General features: G+C 39.3%; 1 protein-coding gene and 1 long non-coding RNA gene across 2 annotated transcripts in view; one reads left to right on the forward strand and one right to left on the reverse strand.

Moving 5' to 3' along the window:
* Positions 1-1,905: 1,905 nt before the first annotated feature.
* LOC147754189 (uncharacterized) lies at positions 1,906-3,943 on the reverse strand. Its single transcript, XR_015317687.1, has 2 exons — positions 2,887-3,943; positions 1,906-2,158 (listed from the first exon to the last, which is right to left on the reverse strand). It is a non-coding gene; the product is annotated as an uncharacterized LOC147754189 (long non-coding RNA).
* A 2,407-nt stretch (positions 3,944-6,350) lies between these two features.
* The window catches only part of LOC111253906 (uncharacterized), a 31,355-nt gene continuing 25,186 nt past the window's right edge, over positions 6,351-12,519 (forward strand). The window contains exon 1 of the mRNA XM_022814125.2: positions 6,351-7,059. The gene's annotated coding sequence lies outside the window, so the exon portion shown is untranslated. The remainder of the gene's footprint in view (positions 7,060-12,519) is intronic.

Here is a 12,519-nt window from a genome sequence, read left to right on the forward strand (position 1 = left end):
AGCTGAAATAAATCTGAAACTGGATGTGCTGCAACCTTGCCGGAAATCTTTGGGCTTCGTTCTTTTTTCTCGACCTCATTGTTTTAGATATAAATTAAGAAAAAATAGAAAGTAATTATCCTGTATATTGCTTTAAAAATGCCCTTTGGAAAATGTTACAAGCGGGCTCCGATTGAGACGGTCACACACGGGAAAATATTACCTCTTGTTAAGCGAAAGGAGAAAAACCTTACAATTATTAATATTCCAAAATGTTGTGGTTGAACATTCTTGAACTTTGCTTAATACCTGTAGCTTTGTTTCCTTGATTAAGTTTGTATATAAAAGCGAGCGCAAAAGTTTGGATGGTTATCATGAATATTGCCATTCTAAATGCTCCATAGGTCGTTCCAAAAGCGACCTAAGACGGCTGTGGGGAGAAAAAGTAACTGATTGAAGATCTGCAACGCAACTTACACGGCTGGGAAGATTGACGACGAAATACACGTAATAGTTCTCCTCGACATCATACCTCCCATAGATTAGAAGCAATATTTTTGAACTAAATGATTACAGAATGTAGCTTTAAGTCTCGGCAACATTGTTTGTCTTTGTTACCTGTTTTTCAGGCAAGTTATTTGATTCAAAGTTTCAAATCTTCGGAGGTGTACGTCTCGAATTCAGAAGGTCATCGACGATTTAAATAGAGAGCAGTTCTCTAGTATGATGTCCTAAAAAATTTTTGTCACCACTGATTTTGCTTCTCTACCGCTCTTCTATGATTTAGATACTGCTTAGTCTTTGTTGACGATCACTTTAATACGTAGAGAATCAGCGTACAAAATGTAAACGCCAAACTCTGTAGACTGTTATACTTCCCTATACAATTGTCCTTACAAAACGTTTTTTAAAGTTTTAAAAATGTAGGTTTTTAAATTTTATAAACCTCAAAGTTGAATTTTGAGGTTGATGAAATGTATCTGGTTCGTAAAAGTTGGTGCTTGCTTTGATAACTGAGTTGATATCGATTGTACTTAGCACCGCTGTGACATAGGAATTAACTAGGATTACTTTGTCGAAAACTTAAAAAATTAAAAATTGCGATCTTGGGAATAATAAAGCAAAACCAAGACAAAGGTTTAATTAGTTGCTTATTAGGTTTAATTAACTTAAATTAAAGGTTTAATTATTAGGTTTAATTAACTTCGTAGAGTTTGATCGAGACACCGTTTTTCAATCTTTTCCGTGTATCACAAAAGTTCCGTTCGCTTTATAGCCAGACCAGTTTACCCATAGATGATGAAACACGAAGAAAGAGAAAATATTTTTAGAGGTTCACTCACGTTCCGTCTTCTGTGCTCTTTTCATCTATATATTGCCATTTGCTTCTCTGGCCCGAACCTAGATTTAACGCTCTGACACAAGGGATACGAAAAAGCGCGTGTCTTAATATCCACTCCCATGCCGGTAGAAGCATCCAATTAAGCCTTAAGTTCATCCGATTTTTCTACTACCGATACTACCGTGATAAATGTATATGCGCACTATGATAATATTTGTTCGAAAAATATTTGTTCAAAGCCTCGTAAATGTAATTGTTCCCAACATCTTGCGAGTTTCATCCAGAAGCCAAAACGACGCATCCTCATGAATAATGCTAGCGGTCGTTCGAAGAATATTCATTTGCTCTAGTTTTAATTGGAGATAATTTTCTAGCACTCCAGAGGATATTTCCTTCGTTCAGGCATTACAGCCTGTACAACCCTTCCGAAAAGATCAAAATTATTTAACTATTTCCAGCCCGGCGCCATCTCCTTTTCCATGTTTAAATAGCTATTATATCTCAATTAGTTGCCTGGAATCTCGAAAAGCTGGAATCTTTAGTTTTAAATCAACTACTTATACATATTTAGAATGTGTTGGGACTTCATATGGTAATCATCAGTTTATTTGCTTACTCTACGTCATTAGAGCTTAACTCTTTACTGAAGATCTTCAATATCGATTCAACCAGTAAAAAATAGACATTTCATTGAAATCATTTGTGACACCGAAAATCGACTACATCAGGTATTCACGTAGATTTTTACAGGATCCAAGCTTCACCCACGACACTTTATGTGAGTACCAAGCGTCCTATTGCTACGGACCGTGTAAAAGTGGTAGTGCACGCGATGCGCTGCAAATACAAAGCGTTAAAAAATTGATATCTTGAAACAAGTATAACTTCTATAAGTATAACAGGTATGACTTTCAATAATTTTCAAAAGATATATGGAAATAATCATAGGTGTTATGATTTTGGAGACCGAACTGGCTGGCATATGATATGATGTAACGTTTTTTATACCAAAAAGGAGCACCAAAAAAATAAAATTAGTATGCAAAATTAGATATGCATTGCTATGGTATACTGGTTAAGAATGAAAAAGCTTCTCGCAAATAAGCAAAAGATATTTAATTCAAAAAAAAGGTATGAGATCATGCTCAGCTTGAAAAATACTTGTCAAATGAGATGGCTTTTAAGCCCGTCACACAAGAACATCGACCTGAATGTCGAAGACATCAATGTTGACAATAGAACAGATAAGAAATCGCAGTTAATGTTTTTAAAGTTTTTCTCCAAGTCTCACCGTTTTGGAAGTTCATTGAATCTCTCATTGACATTCTATAATCATCCTGCTTATGGTTGTGGTAATTCTTCACTAGGTATACATGTGATGCAAATTCAACGATTCAGTATCTTTACGATTACTAAGTAGTCAAAATATTATTCAAAAATTATAAAGTTTCAATTAATGTGGTCATATGCACAACGAAAATCAGCATCAAGTTTAAGCTGTTACCAACATGTGACCGTAAAACGCCTTTAGCGCCATAAAAAGACTTCTTGTAATATCTCCTCACCTGCGCAGCTGCTGGGCGGCCTGGAATGGCTTATAGTAACCTTTTCCCATCAAATAGAAGCCTTTATTAAGGATCCTTCGACGGGCCTTTCTAGAGCCCTCCCGTTGGGGAACAAACGGGCTCTCCGGAGAATAGGGGATGGGGTAATGAAGGTATGGGGGGTCTCTTTCCCACACGTCGCTTTGTCGGTTGGTTTGCATCGACGCCCTCTCGCCAGCCAGCCAGTCAGACACTTTCCCATTATACAACAACTTCCCTAGAAGATCTCCCACCCGGGCAGCTCCCAGACGGCTATATAGACTGCTATATCTAACATGATTATCTACGTTAGTCTAACCGCTAGACTGCTCGCATACCACGTTTGTTAATTGCGCTTAGCTACACACGTATATGTAAAAGGGTTCAGGTAATTGCTTGTTAACAATATTAGCATAGAAGGTAAGCCAGAGTGGTCTGCCTCGTACACGCACTGGATAACACTAAGCAATGCTGCCGCTGCTGCAGGTAATGCTGAACGGGCCCTATCACAGCCGCTTCTGCAAAACCTGGAACCTAGGCCCATTCTTTTTACCCATTCGAAACAAGCAGCACGGAAGCTCACTGACGTAGGGATCACACTAAGGCAACCACTGCCGCAGCTACTGACCAAAGTGACCAGCGGCGATCACTAGTATCATGATGCTTTGCCGTCGCCATCTACTTCAGCCAGCCTCATTCCTCTTTCACTCACCCTTCTCTCAGAGCATCCGGGAGTGTCCCACTACGTCAATTACTTCATGGTTGAATAGCTAAGCACAGCATTTTATGCCTCTCGTAATCCCCGTTTCCTCGTACCTTTGAGCTTAACTACAGCAGAAGGTGTGCCGAACGTTGACCTCGTTCACTGACAGCCACACTAAAACGGTTTTCTTGTGCGCATCTTTCAGAGGACTGCATAAAATCGCGGACATATATTCAACAAATATTGTTAGTGTTGGCATGAAACAGAACAAGTTTTCTGAAAAGCAGCACAACTACTAAATGATACATCTTTCGCTTGTTCGGCTGAACTAAAAATTTTAACCCCTAGGGCGATAGCCCAAAGTAAAAAAATGCTATGAATGATGCTGGACTGTAGAGAATCAAGCTTTTTAGTAAAAATTGGTTGAAGAACTTGGAATGCTCCAGGGCCGAAGATCACATTGTATACTGCCAGCTTCCGTATAAACATCATGAGAAAGATCTTCCACGTTACATGACAGCTTTTACTTTTGTGGGCAAAATAACAAGTGTTATTGGGCATAAAGAGGCGCCTAAACCTCACGAAAATAAATGATACTTAAACAGGTTAGCCCGCTTTTTCAATATGGACGAGACGTGTAATGGACTGTATGCAAAAGCCAGAGAAATGCAGGTAAGTTTTTTAAGTTCGCGTGCACTTATAAAGTTACACATAAAGACGTATAGTCTCAACCGACATAAACACATATATGAAAATGTGTGTAATTTAATCACAAAACCGTACAGAAGTCACCCTTTTCGAGTCGTAGGCAAGTAGGTGACTGATAATTAAATGCTTTGCTGTGCCTTTTATTAAGGAAGTGGACCGGGTTTTAATAACATAATACTTTTTACATCGATATAAGGCCTACTTTTCGTATGTATAACACACCCAATACTTAACGCTTGAATAGTGTCCTGTGGTTTTGATTTACTCACGAATTTACAGCGTAACGAGATAGCATATATCTAGACAGATATCTAATCGATTCTAACCCATATAGTTCTAACAAGAGAATCCAGGATGATAGTTCTTTAAATCTCACCCGATGATGATTTTTTGCGAAGAAACGTTTTGCAAGTTCTGCGAATTCATTCGCTAGTTAAGTTGTTTTTAATTAAAAATACACTGCAACAGATTGGCTTTTTACAGTGCACAGTTCAGAAAAAAGAGCAGGAAGATTACTGGAAACTTGGAACCATCACAGTTTTAAAATAAAAAATCGGTGGATGATGTCCTTTTCCAGGACAGATGTTAAGCATAGTGTGTCCAGCATATTCTGTTACTGTAGCTAGTAAGGATCGAATCAATGGTACATAAAGCAGGGCGACGCTGGACGGGGTTAGGCATATATAGTTTATATGAAAGTTAAGTAATTTCAGTCCATTTCTTAGAAGACACCCTTATTCAACTTGGTTGTATTACTATTATTATTTCGTCTTTTTCAGTGTTACTCTAACGGAACTGATTGGGTTAATGCTTCTATCTTAAGGCTTGTCTGAGGGGTGCGCATTATGCGCATTGCTGTTTTACGCTAATCCAACTGATTTTTTTTTTGAATCTCAGTTATAGATAAGTTACAAGATTAGCGGCTTTGACGCGTACAACCGTTATAAAGGGTGGGTAATGATAAATGCAACAGAATGTAGGTGAACAATGTTAGCATTGAATTCAACAGGAATATTAGATAGCTGAAAAGGATAGCTAGGGCCACACATCTTACATGGGTACAAGCATCTCCCAAATTTATCGTGGCTAACTAGTAAATGTTGAATACGATAGATATAGATGAAGAAGAAGATTTCCAAATAAGAAGACAAACACTGCGTTATGATCCTTTAAAAATATAAAAAAGGCCTGAATGTGACTCGTGAGAAGATTTTTAAGAGTTCTAATAATTTAATTGATAAAGACTAAGCTCGAGTTGCAAATAAACGTTTCTCATACAAAGCATGCATGTTGAAATCAAAAACGAGGGTTGCATTGTTGAGATTATTTCCCGGCTTATAAACCTAAACGAGCGTTTATAGTTTCTGCAAGAACATGAAATTTCTGGATGCACTCAGTACAAAGTTGCTTCGCTACCTTCAACGAAGTTCGTAGGATATGCAGCGTAAAAAGAGGACTGTGGACTTTAGCAGATATAGGAGTGTTTGAGGCAGGGATGTACGAAAGTTGGGATGTAGTTGGAGAGGGCCATTTCCCGGTAGGGAAAGGGGGTAGTTGGGGTGTGCGTGTGTATGACGAGGGCCCGGAGAGCTGCCCTTTCCCCTCCCGTTACGGATACGTTCTCTTTCTCCCCCTGTTCCTTAAGGCTAAATAACCCACCACGGTAGGCTAGATTTTACATTCCTACCACTCTCATATCCTACCCTGTGACTTTTCCCGTGGGAGTATCAGATCTACTTTTACAAGACACAGAAAGGACTTTTCGGTTTGTTTTTGGGGTTTTCTATGTGAAGTTCGCCGATGCGGCCTTACGTATTTATACATCTGATTTTGCCCTCCCGCTCGAGGGTTGATGCCCTTAATCGAGCGCCCTTTCCTTCTGCCACCCCCCTCGACAACTCGCCTGACGCTGTGGCCGTTACTGCTGCTTGCTCTTGCCGCCGCAGTGGCCGGCCGCTCTCCCCTTCTCTCAGGGGCCCCGAAAAAGGGACAAAGGAATTGGGAGGGCCTATCGGGGCCCCGCTGCGTGGATAACACCACCCAAGGCAAGGCGAGCCAAGCGCAAGCCTAAGCCCGGCAGGCGACTACGGATCACATCACTTACAAACGATACTAATACAAATACCGCCCCGCGTACTGCGTAGACTAACCGAACCTGAAAGTTGCAATCAGGTTTGTCGTTTCTCGTTTTACCCGCTGCTTAACGTACGTGATCGCTTTAAGTTCAGCGTGTGTTCTTTGTCTATGTTCTACCCAACAATAATAAACCAAATTCATCTGATGGTGTACGAACGGTAGCGTTGGAGCCGTATGCAAGAACTCCATGGCTTCTGGTTTATCTGGATTCGACTTTGTTGAAAGCGTACGGCCGGCTTCAATCAGCCAGATCGTTTCATTACCTGCTCCACTGTTTTCTGCTCCATCTGGTCTGAACCAGTTGGACTAGATGATTTTAGCTGTGGCTACACTCGGAGGAATGCGTGTCGAAATATGGTAGTTCTTAGCAGGCGTCACTTCGGATATACCTCCAACAGGAATGTCCCCAGCAATATGCAACGTTATATCAATATGCCGTTAGCAAGTATAAAGAGTAAGGCACAGAGATTTGATTAGGTGTAAACATCACAGACAAGTAAACTCTGGCATCGAAAAATGCTTCTGTCATGAGGAGGCAATATTTGAAGATGGAGGTGCTCAACATTGAGCATATACGGCTAATAAGATCGAGACGACCCAGGCAAACGGTTAGTAACGTGAAATTTGTTTTTCCTAAACAAGTTAATTCGTATATTATATCAAAACATTGCACTAATCTATTATAATATGTTATATTAATGTTACGTTTTTCTTGTGGAAACGGGTCTGTATCTTGTTTTGTCGTCGACGATCTTGATCGTCAACTTCTATGTTGGTTGTCACCTTTCGGAATAGTGTACATACGATAATATCAAAAAGAAAGGTTCTACAAGAAGTCTTTCTGCCTAGAAGTGCCGTAAGATATTTTTTACAACAGCACAGATCTTTTGACCGCTCTAGCATTTAGTGCTGTCCTAGATAAGACAATAAATCGATGTGTTAGAGGGATCCAACTTGACGTCTAATTAACTGTGCATAACGAAATGCGCTCGGCTACTACCTACTTGGAAAAATTTTTAACACATATATAATGTATGATGGGGATAAAGACATAATTTCAATTGATTTTGCATAGATCCGTTGTCTTTAAGCTAATTAGACGGGTTTTCATGATGATGGCGTCCGTTTGGCTATTTACTTGGCATATTTGGCAATTTTCGAGACATTGAAGCGTAATGGCAATGGAACCGTCCGTCATCTGGGCCGGGCTCAGCATTCTGCTGCAAAAACAGCAGAGTGTATTGCCACTAGATGGCTCATAGCGAGGTAATAATGGTAAGTGAGCCCGGCAGATGCCAAGGAAAGCTAACTTCCTTCACATAACTTGAAGAATATGGCTGAAAAATGGACCTAGCTGTATTTTCTGTGGTTTTCCATAATAATTCTTGCCACACATAGAGCCTTATTCTTGTTTGTCGCGTCGAAGTACCATTTGCCGTAATAGATTGTTTGATTGGCTTCATCAATTTTCTTCTAATAGGAAATACATTTTATCTCGAGGAAACCAATCGGCAGGTAAAAACGAGTACTTGGGATACGTGAATACGTTTTAGGAGACAAGCTACCGTTTTACATGAATAAAAACGCGTGTTGTTGTCTACAAAAGTGCATAATTACCTTTTAAGCCGTTAGATACATGACAAATTACAACATTATAAGTAGTGGCGTACAACGCATGAAAAATATCTAGATTGTTCCTAAAATCTAGGTTTATATGTTTATATTTACTTTGCTGTTTACATAAACGAGGCGCTAATCGAGGAAAACATGAATGAGCTAAGTACCAATTTGCCCTTCGGATAGATGGTGGTTTCAATTTAATATATGATCATTTTATAAATATGTTGCCACAATGCTGTGGTCGGGATCAGTTAGTGAATGTTGTTTTTATGCCGCGGTTGATGCCGATGACTGGAATAAAAAGGGGGAGACGATTTAACGCTAATAGAAACACTTGTTCACTACTTCTCGGCCTCTGGCTATCCAACGAACATAGAAAAAGAGAAAACGAATACCATCAGCTACCTCTTATCTATATATATATATATATATATATATATTCATATACACATGGCACAGTCTAAGTCCGGATTTACGAGTTGTTTTTAATACTGTATTTAATTAGAAGTAGATATTTTAACCATTTTTAAGTGTGTGTCGTTTTCGATGCTCATTATTTTTCAAAGTAGCCTCTGTTCAGCTTGATTACAGCTCCAATACCGAGTCAAAGCCACTCATTAATTATCTTCAAATCAATCTTCTTAGGGCGAAAATAATTTTTTAACTATGCAGCAAATGTTATTGATAAGTGAAGACTCATCGAAATGTCGTCAGATACGCTCAACAAAAAATAATCTAGCGAAGTCTAGGAATTTTAAGGCTAATAATCCCAAAAATGGCTGAAAAGTTCAAAGCGAGTTCCTACTGAAGCTCATTCGAACGGCTCAATAGGCACTAACTACTCTATTCTCCAAGACATCTACTAACTTCAACATTAAAATCGGTTTGAATAATGGCCGATCGTTGCTCGAACTCTAACCATAAAGCATTGTTTCACCTCGAAGTTTGTTTAGATCTTCCTTGGAATAATCTTCTATGTAGTAGCAGCAGCAGCAGCTTTGGATAAACATATTTGTGAAATCATATATACAGTATCAGTTTTATCAATGCAACACAATCAGGCCAAAGTTGCATCGATGCATACAGATAAACAGATCTTTGAATGACATTTTTTTCATTGACAAGGACGTTCCTTGAGGATTTGCTTATTCACCTTTAATCCGAGACCTAAACATTCAAAAATTGTATTTTTTGTTTGTATCAAAAATAAAACGATTACGGTACATGCTAAACTCTCAGTGAAATACGTTGCAGTAGAAAAAAAATAATCTAGCGAGTTAAAATTTTGCATTGTTCGAAGGTGAAAAATCTAACACTACAAAAAACTACAGAAATTCCAAAAAAATTAAAAAAAATATTAAAAATTAGTCCTTGGCTTTATATATAGTAATAAAATGAGTAACAGTAAACTAGCAAAAGATACTCTTCTTCAAAAGAGCTGTTGATCTCTGTGTTAAAGTTTCAGCATCATGGAAAATTATTTTTCGGCTATCGTGATGAATTTTGGAATTTTTTCAGTCTGATTGTTGTTGGTCGTACATTTTGCCTCATGGAAATTTCCCTCGAATTCTCTCCAAGCCATATAGAGGCTAGCAGCAGCGTTGACCGCTGATTGTGGGCAAGCAAGAACGCTTAAAACCTTTGTGAAGGTTCGTGCATCAGAAACTGATCGGAAGATAACTGATTTTTATTTTTATTACAAGAACCTTCTGCTCCGTCCACGATGATGTTGAGCTCTTTTTTCGAACTAGCGAGATCTCTTTTCTTTTTCCGCCTTCAAAAGTAACGAATTAGCGCGCATACGCTATGAAAAATAGTATGTCAGAATGTACTCGAATTTATCCTAAACGCCCTTTATATATAGGGCGCTCGGGGTAAACCGGGACATATTTGATATAAGAAAGCTATATAGGCCATTAGTTATTTGACGTGTAAAAATCAGTTCTTCAACAAAGCTATACTTTCCCTTCCCCAAAGAAAATCTTTTCCTTTTTAGAGAAAGCTATAATTATGGATAAAAAAAAAATGATGCACTGTCTTTTTTCTCTGCCAAGTTAAGCAAACAACGACTACGATTTGTCCACATGAAGTTCTACTGTATGGAGCCCTGTTCTGAATAGGCTAAGCGTTGGTACATCCACAAGAAGTAAGCAGAAACGTACTGATAAAATGCGAAATATTATCCAATGACGACCGCGCCGAAGCTCGTACAACAATCGTGATTTTTATTTGAATAATTATCTATGGTAAATTCTGATTTATGATGATGATTATGATTGTTTCATCCGAACGGTGCATTGTGCATATAAAGTCGTCAAAATGTTCTTAGAAAATAAACACATGCGCCATGTTGTTAGCAATAACGACGTGTGGTATAACTTATAAATATACTTAACGTATATATAGACATGCACTTATTTCTACAGAGCCGAGTTGTATTTTGAGGTTATTTAGTTCATTCAATTTCTGTCTAGAATTAGTAGCCGATACAATATGTGCTCTAAATAAAACACCCTATATAGCCCAGCTGAGCTTGGGGCATGTAGCTCTTAGGGTGGCCACGTAGTATTTGTAACTTCACTTAATGACCTTGATAAAATGTTATTTATTTGCTATTACAAATACACTTTTAGACAACGAGTTAATTATGTTGTTATTTTATCGTTCCACATAAATTTTATGAAATTTTATTGAACAAAATGAAGTATCAAAAAAAAAAAATACTTAGTGGTCCCATATAGCCTCACCTTTCAAAATATGCACCACACAGTAACGCGAGTTGCACTAAGTTTCTGACCAGTGTGCATATAAAAAATATAGAAGTCTGAGAGTTTTAAAATTTGCTAGGGACAACCGAGAGGCACGTCTGGTCTGTGTTCCATATCGTTCCCCTTTTTCCTGGATACTAATATAGATATTTGATACTACAATAAGTGGTCTGCGAGTATTTAGGGCATAACATAAAGCTCGACAGAACCAGTCTTCCCCAACCAACGACGAATCTTCAAGCGGCGCATTCGAACTTCTTAGCAGTGTTGTGGGATGGAGGAAATCGGACACGACTTTATGAAAGCCGTACAGCATAATGGAACAGAGAGGCACGGGTTTGACGGTAACAAACCAAGAAAGCAGATCGAGGAGATAAAGCGTGAGATAGCACAAGAACAATGGTCCGAGAACCAAGAAGTGCGGAGAGCGAGAAAGTATTTAAGGGGAGCCGCGCAAATATGGAATGATCGCCAAATGGTGGGGACCGATACCTAGCAAGAATTCAAAGAAAAGCTTGTAGCTCACTTTCTAAAAGAAGAACTCAGGTTTCCAGAAGAGTTTTTTGATCTCATTAAGGCCCGCGAAAATAAAGCGAGCATTATCTGATAAAGTAGGATAAAGTTCAACTTTCAGCTATATATAGCCAAAGTACGACGGACGATGAAGGCCATCGCTTTCGCTAACTTCCTCATAGCCGCCCGGGTGACTGTGCGGAATTAATTTGTTTACTCGAAAAGAGCCTACACCACAAAGAGCCTTGACTGTCGACCCGATAAAAAAAAATGGGGCGAATATAGGAAACGAAGTACCGACATCTCAAAGCTTAGTGCCCTCAGAGATGATTTTCGGCTGACACGTTAATACCAACCAGGATTCCAGCCCGACGTAGTATCGCCACCGTTGGACTGATAGGTGTGACTGCGTCAACCACAGATCTTTGTTGAAACGCCGCTTTCGCCGCAGCGATAACAGTACATTAAATAGCGAGTTTTTGGCGGTCGCTAATAGTAAGTGTACATAAGGAGGAGTAAAAACGTGACCGAGTTATGACCGTGAAGGTTACGCTTTGCCACTAAGAGCACAGGACTTGTCTGTTAGGCCAAGCTTCTGGAGGCATCCTCAAATATTTGGCAGAGCTCATCTGCACGCCTCCCAAACTAGATGCAAATCGAAGGCACGATATTATATGAAGACGAAAATTCTGTTTCGAATTCAGGAACGCTTCCGACAACAACGAGAATAGGCTGCTTCGAACGAAGGCCAAGCTGAATTCTATAGGGCACAAGCTTCGTAAATAAACATACAAAAAAGTGCGGGAGCCTGTTTAAGAAAGGTATCGCCGATAAGTCCAGTGTAGTTTTTCTGGTGAACGGCGTCGTCCGCAACTGCTCGAACCGTTCATCCGATTTATGCAAAGGTACCAACCAGGACGAGTGGTCAAACGAATTGCGCCTAAGCTGAGACAATGGTGCAGTTCTACCAACGCGCAAGACGTGCAAACGATGGTCGTGGGATCCCACCCAGTAGCATTGAAACGGACTATCAGAGACAATAAATAGCCTAAGTATTTAAAGCGTAGCTTGAAGCTTCACGTTCAACTAGAGCACGAATAAAAAAGACCACCGCGTTGATATTTCTTTCTTCGTAGTAGTGATGGCGGCGAAGATACCAGTAAATAA

The sequence above is a fragment of the Varroa destructor genome, unplaced genomic scaffold (genome assembly GCF_002443255.2).
Source record: "Varroa destructor unplaced genomic scaffold, Vdes_3.0 BEIS01000007.1, whole genome shotgun sequence".
In the NCBI taxonomy this organism is placed as follows: domain Eukaryota; kingdom Metazoa; phylum Arthropoda; class Arachnida; order Mesostigmata; family Varroidae; genus Varroa; species Varroa destructor.